Source organism: Triticum aestivum, chromosome 6B (assembly GCF_018294505.1).
Source record: "Triticum aestivum cultivar Chinese Spring chromosome 6B, IWGSC CS RefSeq v2.1, whole genome shotgun sequence".
Lineage (NCBI taxonomy): Eukaryota > Viridiplantae > Streptophyta > Magnoliopsida > Poales > Poaceae > Triticum > Triticum aestivum.
Window position 1 is genome coordinate 368,807,543 of NC_057810.1, and position 9,068 is coordinate 368,816,610.

The 9,068-nt window shown below is 46.0% G+C and overlaps 1 long non-coding RNA gene across 2 annotated transcripts; it reads left to right on the top strand.

The window, feature by feature from the left end:
* The first annotated feature begins 2,545 nt into the window (after positions 1-2,545).
* LOC123134146 (uncharacterized) lies at positions 2,546-5,795 on the top strand. 2 transcript variants are annotated; one of them, XR_006465536.1, is made up of 4 exons: positions 2,546-2,813; positions 2,893-2,975; positions 3,054-3,138; positions 5,536-5,795. It is a non-coding gene; the product is annotated as an uncharacterized lncRNA (long non-coding RNA). The 2 variants fall into 2 exon arrangements; XR_006465535.1 differs by lacking the exon at positions 5,536-5,795 and having other exon boundaries at positions 3,054-3,317.
* The last annotated feature ends 3,273 nt before the right edge of the window (positions 5,796-9,068 follow it).

The window sequence follows — 9,068 nt, forward strand, 5'->3', positions numbered from 1 at the left end:
GAATGATGATGATGATGATGATGGTATGACGAGACCACTGTAGGTCTCTGATATGATGAGAATAGTGTATGTTTAGTATGATCTGATGAAACTATTGTATAGAGTCTGTATAAATACATCACAAATACATAGAGGGGGCATAAATTTGTTAAAAGCAGGAATACTAGCAGTAGCGCTGGAAGCGTCTACTAGCAGCGCTGGGTTATCCGCAGCGCTTCGTTTGTTCAAGCGCTACAGAGAGTTAGCAGTAGCGCTGGTCAGTGCAGCGCTACTGCTAACCATACTTAACAGTAGCGCTGCCCATACCAGCACTACTGCTACAACTTAGCTGTAGCGCGCTAGTAGTAGCGCTGGACCCAACGCTACTGCTATGTATATTTCAAGCACTACTACCAGGGTTTTCTCTAGTAGTTTTGGACAAGGAAGACAACATAATGGGTTATGTTTTCTTATATCTGAACAGAAATTATATTGTCATGGATCCTCCAAGATGTTGAGCGTGCTTCTCATCCCATGCTAGCCAAATCTTTTGCACCAAGTAGAGACACTACTTGTGCATCCAACATCCATTAACCCAGTTTTGCCATGAGAGTCCACTATATCTACCTATGGATTGAGTAAGATCCTTCAAATAAGCTGTCATCGGTGCAAGCAATAAAATTGCTCTCTATACATGCATGATCTTTTAGTGTGAAGAAAATAAACTTTATACGAACTTGTGATATTGAAGAATAAAAGCGACGGACTGCATAATAAAGTTCTTTATCACAAGCGGCAATATAAAGTGATGTTCTTTTGCATTAAGATTTCGTGCATTCAACCATAAAAGCGCATGACAACCTATGCTTCGCTCTACGAAGGGCCTATCTTTCACTTCTACCTTCTACCTTTCTATAAGAGTCATGGTGATCTTCACCTTTCCTTTTTATACTTTTTCTTTTTGGCAAGCACTATGTGTTAGGGAAAGATCGAGACATATATATCCACTCGGATGTGGGTGATCATAAACTATTATTATTGACATTACCTTGAGGTAAAAGGTTGGGAGGTGAAACTATAAGCCACTATCTTTCTCTGTGTCTGATTGAGGCTTTGATCTCATAAGTATCGCGTGAGTGTTAGCAATTGTGAAAGACTAAAATATGGTTGAGTATGTTGACTTGCTACATAAAAGCTATTACACTGACTCTTTCCAAGATTATGATCAATTGCAATTGTTTCAATGACTGAGATCATGGTTTGTTAGTTTTCAATAAAGTTTTTGCTTCATACATTACCTTGTGAACAAATTATCACTTTAGCATGAGAAGTTATATGATAATACGTTGTTGTTTTAAATATGATCATGATGCCCTCATGCCCGTATTTTATTTTTGTCGACACCTCTATCTTTAAACACGAGATCATGATTATCGATTTCGGCTTCCGCTTGAGGACAAGCGAGGTCTAAGCTTGGGTGAGTTGATACGTCCATTGTGCATCATGCTTTTATGTTAATATTTATTGCATTATGGGCTATTATTTCACATTATGGTACAATGTGTATGCCTTTTCTCTCTTATTTTACAAGATTTACATGAAGAGGGAGAATGCTCGCAGCTCGAATTCTGGACCGGAAAGGAGCAAATCTGAGAGTCTTATTCTACACAACTCCAAATGTCTTGAAACTTTACGAAAAAATATTTTGGAATATATAAAAAATATTGGACGAAGAAAATACTAGAGGCGACCCACCAGGAGGCCACCTGTAACATCCCAAAATTTATAATTTTGGAATGTTAATAATTTAAATAGGAGTAATTGAAAACTTGCTTGTGTTGCTTCTGGTTAGTTGATTTTGACTAGGATTTGAAACTTTTGGAGTTTAAATGAATAATAAACAAGAGGGAACCAAAGGACTTTCCAATTATTCAGTCGGTTCTTATTTTGGGGTTGAGGATATACAGAATATTTCCAATTCAAATATGATAGAGGATGACATGACTTCCTCAAATAATAATATTGGTGAATAACTGAATATTCTCTCATTTGGATTTTGAATATTTAAAACAATTCTAACTCAAGAATTAAATCATATGAGAGAAGGTAATATGACTCCTTTGACGCTAAAAAGAGTTGGAATTGTTCTAAATTTTATTTGCATTTTTCTATGGAGTTCAAAAATATTTGATTGGTCATTTTATAAGTGTCAAATTAAAGTTTATGCAAATATTATATGTATTTTATATAAGTATTTTAGACTGGAAAAATGTTCACTAAGCTATATATAACTGTTTCTATTTTCTGAATGTTTTCTCTTTCTACAAAATTATTTGTGTCATTTATGGAGCCAAAGTCAATTCTACAATTTCATAAATAAGAAAGCGTATCCCTCACGTATTCTAACCCGAACAGCCAACCAGCCCATTCCCTATCTCACGGCCACGCGCATTGCGCTGCGCAGTAGCAGCAGCAGCAGCTTCCATCGGCCAAGGCCCAGAACTGCAGGCCGCAACCCCCCTTCCTCTGTTTTTTTCCTTCTTCTTCTCTCGCCTCTTCCCGCTGATGGGTGGAGCCCACTTGTCATCTTCTTTTCCCCAACGTGTTCATCCTCAACTCTGTAGCACCCCGGAACTGAATCAAACCAGATCGATCGGTTCGATCGATCCCGAGAGCCATGAGATAGACCCTCCTCGTATGAAGGGCCACTGATCCTTCCTCGACCAATTTTTGGCCAAATCTCAAACCTCCGTGCCCTAGAATCCGCTGCCAGATCTCGCCGGAGTTGTGCCGCCGCCGAAGCTATTCGCTGGTTGATTCCGTCACCTACAGAGGTCTCCGACGATCCCCTATGAATCCTTCTTTTCCCTCCCTCTGCTCCGCGTCGCCCTAACCCTCTTTCCCCTTGATCAGAGCACCGGATCGAGCACACAGAACCGAAGCTCCAGAGCTCCGCCGCCCGAGCTCCATCTCCGGTCCATCCTATCAAGCCCAAGGTACCCCGAGCTCCCTCTGTCCGCCAGATGCTTCGTATCGATAAGACTCTCTCCCTGACCATCTTTCCCCCTTAGCAGATGCTCGAATTCGAGCTCCCCAGCCAACCCGATCTCGCCGGAGAGTCGTCGGAGATGCGCCACCGCCGCCGTCCTCTGCTTTTGGGTGAGCACGCGCGCACAGCAAAGTCGCGGCCAATTGCCATGCGCCACGTTGCATCTGCTACAGGAGATACTGCAGTGCAGGGGATTTCTGTTGTCTTTTTTTTTCAGATTTCAACTAAAACTTCCTTTGGCTATATCTTTTAGTCTATATATCCAAATTAGGTGATTCTTTTTCCTATACACTTAGAATGATCAAAGAGAGCCTTGGCTCAGTGGTTGGGTATGTGGTTTTGCAACCCAACAACCCAAGTTCAGTTCCCAGAATTGACAGGTGATGCACAAGGGTTTTCCCCCGTTTATTGAGGATCAAGGTAGATGTGTGGTGGAACCACTCATCAAGAAATATCTTGATACTCATTTAAAAAATTTCGAGGACCATGTTTATCTTGGTACTCATACTAAAATGGTCGTATGCATCCTTAGTTGGTGCAGAGGCCGGGAAGTGAAAATCTCCCCATTTTAAAAGAGGGAGGCTCCTCCCGTCCTCCTTCCGAGTCGCCCCCGTGCGGCGGCAGGGAGGCCCCCAGATCCCGTCGCCCCCGACTCCCGCTCTCGTCCTCCTCCTTCCTCGCTGCCGCTCGAGGGCACGGCCAGGCGAAGCCTTGCCGTTGCCGGCGGCGATGGGGACTAAGTGCCCTCCCACTCGTGAGGAGCTGGCGCCCTCGGGCTGGAGCGTGGCGTGCGACCGGACGTCATGGCGGGGCTGGCGCTCTGGCGATCTCATACCCTATGGCAGGCGGCTTCAAGATCTGGGGCATCATGGTCGCCATGGACGGCGGCGGCGTGACCAGATCGGCGGCGGCGCGGCCGGATCTTGGCCCAGGCGTGAGCTTGGTCTTCGGGTCACGGTCGGCGCGATGGCGAGTGTGACACATCGGCAGCTGGACGGATCTGCGGGGTTCCATCCTTGTCTGGTCCTTGACAAAGGAAACTCCGGGGGAAACCCTAGATCTCCACGGGATCGAGTGATGGCGGTGCTTTTGCGTCGTAGTCCCTCTTCATGGCATTGTTTTGGAGTTTGCTACGGTTGAAGGGTCCAGCGAGGCCGACGGCGTACGTCCGTTGGCGCAACTGCCGATGAAAATCACGCCGACTACGGTCATGGCGGATGATTGCGGCGTCTTTGATGTCGTTTCCTTGTGGGCGCATCGTCGTTATAGTTGGCATCATCAGGCTCGGGATGCTCCGGGGGAAACCCTAGATCTGGGTCTCCCGGATCGGACGATGATGGCGTTCTTAGTATCGCTTTCCCTCATGGGGGGCATCGTTTTGGAGCAAGTGATGGCTGGAGGTGACAAGAGGAGAAGCAGTGCTTCATCATACACATTGATGGTGTCGGATCTCGATGGCATGGCGCCCTGGAGATTAGGCGTCTGATGTACGATGATGGACTCGCGCAGGAGGTCGACGCTGTCTGGCATCGTGGTGGCGTCGGCGGCGGCAGCTAGACCGGGCAAGGTACATGCAGCAGTACAACTCTAAAGATGGAGTGGTGGCAGGTGGCTGTGGCGGCCTCATACCCGGCAGGCGTCCTGGTTGAGGAGCACGCCGGACTGGTGGGAGCCCATACCCGGCAGGCGTCCTGGTTGGGACCTCAGGTATTAAATGTTAGATTTGGCTGCGGGGTCTGTTTGGTATTAGGCCCAGACTATCAGCGCCCTTCATCAACTGGATAGGAGTAGTGACAGATGTTGCTTAGACAGTGGCTTTAGTCTTATTGTTGTATGACTTTGTAAGTTCTTGTGTTAATAATTAATAAAATGGCTGTAAGCATCGCCCAGATGCAGAGGCCGGGGATCTTCCTCCTTTTCTAAATAAACAATGACCAGAAGAATATGGTAGAACTAAAATTTCACATGTTTGCACTGTTTAAATTTGAATTCGTTTGAATTTGAATTCCACCTTCTGAAGGCCATATCTTGTAAATGGTATATTATATTCAATTGATTCCTTTTGGCTATTGACACTTGCATCAAATACTGGATGAACATATTCTACACATTCATATTCAAATACTTTTGACATGTTTGAATTTAATTTTAATTCAAGCTCTCATTCGCTATAACTTGTGTTGTAGTATTTCTTTTCAATTAACTCTTTTTCTTCAAATGAATTCGTATGCCATACGCAATATGTCAAACAACTTCTATGTTGTCCTCCAAATACTTTTGACCTTGTTCTATATTATCTCAAATATAAGCTTTTATAGTAATATCTCTCTCTGTATTAACTCTTGTGAGTTGATCCTTTCCCCTGTCACCTTATAGCACATCGAGACCCATATTATAATATTGAGCCCATATGTATTGTTGTTGTTCAACCTTGCCATATTTATTTGGTTGTTCTTTTGATTTTTCTGTATGGCATGGTTATTGATTGAATTATTTCCTTGCGATAGATTACTCGGAGCGTGACGAGTAGAATTATCAGGATTGTGAGTGCGACGATCTTCATCAAACCTACAGGCAAGTTACACCTTGATCATCCTTCATCCTATTTTTTATGCATGTAGTTCTATACCACAATACCATATTATGCATGTGTAGGAATATGACGGTAGTATGCTGTTACTATTAATGCAGTTAGTACGGCCTGATTGTTGACCGTGGTAGTGTATTCTTGCTATGCTATGTAGACAGGGATTGGTTCGTGTGTTCATTGAGATTATGTGAGGACTATATATAACATAACTTGAGTAAAAACATAATATATAATTCACCTCTGGACGGACAGGGTTGCATCATGGAATTTCTTGTTCCTTTTCCAAGGACATGGACCATGGCTAAGTGCGCCTGAATGGTATTGCTGGGTGGTTTCAGGAACATCATGGTTTATACCCTCTGAACGTAAGTGGGTGTCGTCTAGGCTCAAAAAGATCAGAGAGACTTAGTGACTAGTAGCTTCCATGTATAACCACTGGCTAATATGGGCTCTGGCTTAGTTGATCAGTTGTGGAGACCTTATCTGGATGTGCCAGTAGATGTAGTTATGATAGTTGGGATGGGCCTCCTGTGGGACTAGGCGACTGCTTTTGAAAGACTATGTCTAAATCTTCGGGTTGAGTCCAGTGGGTAAAGTGTACAGACCTCTGCAGAGTGTATAAACTAATCATGATTAGCCGTGTCCCCGGTTATGGGCAATTTTGAGCCACTATGCCATTACAATTGTTGGATGATCTTGACAGATGATACTTTAATAAATTTTGGGTGGGAAACTTAATAATGGGGATAGGTTGTAATTGGGTTGCCCAATTCAACCATGTGTATTTAATTATAGCAAGACATAATTAAAATTTGACTATTATATTATGTAGTTATCAGGGAAAAATTAGCTTTTATGCAAAACAAACCACCACCCATTCTTTTGATATACCATGCATGTAGATATAGGTCTATTATATCATTCCTTGTGTGACTTCCTGATACATTCAATGTATTGACCATTCATGGCTGCAATGTTTCATGTTGCCGATTTTATACGATGGGTGAGTGATACGATGTAGGGTTATGATGTCTATACTCGACATTTGCCTGTGGTGTTGATGGACTTCTTGGAGATTTTATTTGCTTTTCTGCTGCATTTTGTTTGTATGCTAGCTTGAGCTATGCAGGTATGTTTTATGTTAAATTCTGGACCTACGATGTAATATTATGACATGTGGTTTATTTTGATATTACATCTTGTACTGTGCGTGTTAGCTATTGATCCAGGGACTAGCATAGTGAGCACAGAGACATCGAATCTTATCAGGTTTGGGTCGTTACACCACTAGCCTAGGGTGTGCCCTACCCCCTGGACGCGCCCCTAGGGCTTGTGGGGCCCCTAGCAGGTCTCCGGTGCCCATCTTCCGCTATATGGTGTATTTTGACCTGGAAAAAATCATAAGAAAGCTTTTAGGACGAAGCGCAACGGCCCAGTCGTTGATGAGACTGCGCCCGTTATTGGTGGGTACGTACCTTACGAGGTTGGGTGCCCTGCTTTTACATGTGAGTTGCGGCAAGTCCGTTGGCCATCTGTCCGGGTGTTCAACCAGAAGTACCACAGAAGTATGATGACAAGATGAACCCGACATAATTCCTAGGTATTTACGCAATTGCCATGCAAGCTGCTGGAGGAAGGGATGAAAAGATCCTTGCCAACTATTTCCCATTGGTACTCAAACCCAATGCGAGGTCTTGGTTGATGAACTTATCGGAGAACTCCATTTCTACGTGGTCAGATCTATGCAATGAGTTCGTTGGTGCCTTCACTGGGGGCCAGAAAGGCCCTGTACGGCCCAGTGACTTGCAGGTGATCATGCAAAGAGAAGGAGAAAATCCGCGCAAATATATACAATGATTCAGCCATGTACACCGCAGCATACCAGATCTGCATCCTATAGCTGTGATTGTCCTGTTCCACACGAACGTGGACAATCGCAATATGCAGGAAAAGATGAACATACGGTTGCCAAAGACCGTCGACGAGCTCTACACGTTGGCGGACAAATGTGCACGTGCTGAGGAAGGGAGAAGGCTTCTCGGGGAAGATGCTAGCGCTGAAGTTGATTCTGAGGACGATGACGCCGCCACCCACTACAAAAAAAAGACACATCCGTGACATTTTTGGCTGAATGAAAAAAAATTCTGTCATACTTATGACACTTCTATGATGATAATTGTGACAAAACCCGGTATCGTCATAGATGTGGTGGGCTCCTACTTCTATGTCAAAAAATCATGACAGAAAATGGGCTTTTGTCCTGGGCGGGCCAGAGACGCAGCTGCATGACATTCTTTGGGCCGTCCATGACGGAAAAAACCGTGGTAGAAGCAAGGGCGAGGAAAATTTCTGGGAGTTCCCGGTAATGGTGGGTGGTCGAGGGCCGAGCGATGCATGTGTCTCTCATACCGTACGCGCGTGGGTGCGAGGCATTGGGCTCTAACTGAACCCGAGCGAGGCGTCGCCTAACTGCTGGGGGGGGGGGGTTCGGATGAACAGTTCCCGGTGGGGGTGGATGAACAGGACCCCGTGGTGTTGCCTCTGGATGAACAGGACCCGGTTTGATCGAGCCGATTGGGGCTGGATGAACAGGACCCCGTGGAGGGCTGGATGAACAGGACGACCCCATGGAGGGCTGGTTGAATAGTAGCCGGTGGAGGGCTGGATGAACAGTAGCCCGTGGAGGGGTGGTTGAACAGAAGCTCGTGGAGAGGGCTGGTTGAACAGTAGCCGGTGGAGTAGCGGCGGTGGAGGATGGATGAACAGGACCCCGTGGATGAACAGTCACAGGTGGAGGCTGGAGGAGGTCGACGGTGGATGAATAGTAGCCCGTGGAAGCTGGAGGAGGTTGACGGTGGAGATGAGCAGTATCCCGTGGAGTCCAGTTTTGCGGTACGCCACACCCCTCCCGATGAATAGGACCCCGGTTTTGACCGTAGCGCTTCAACACAAGCCCGTTTCCTCCGTTTTCAGTACGGCACACCCCTCCCGATCAATAGGACCCCGTTTCGACCGTAGGAGGTCCAACAGAAGTCCGTTTCCTCTGTTTTGCGGTACGCCAGACCCCTCCCGATGAACAGGATCCCGTTTCGACCGTGCCGGCCGAACACAAGGCCGTTTCCTCCATTCTGCGGTACGCCAGGCCTCGTTTCCATCGGCTGTTCCGTCCAAGCCCTCCCGATGAACACGACGACGCATTCCGTTTTGACCTAGCCGGTTGGCTCCCCATGAACACGACGACGATGCAGTTTTTCCGTTTGGACCCAGCCATGTACATGAGCCCTACCTGTACGTATGCGCAAGTAGGCGTTCGAGACCCCGCCGGTATGTACGTACGTGGCCGTATTTACTTTTTTGCACCCTGGCCGTTGTACGTACGTGTACATGCTACGTGCGCGCCTCTACTACGACACATGCGCGTCCAATCGACCAGTATGTATGTACACGTTC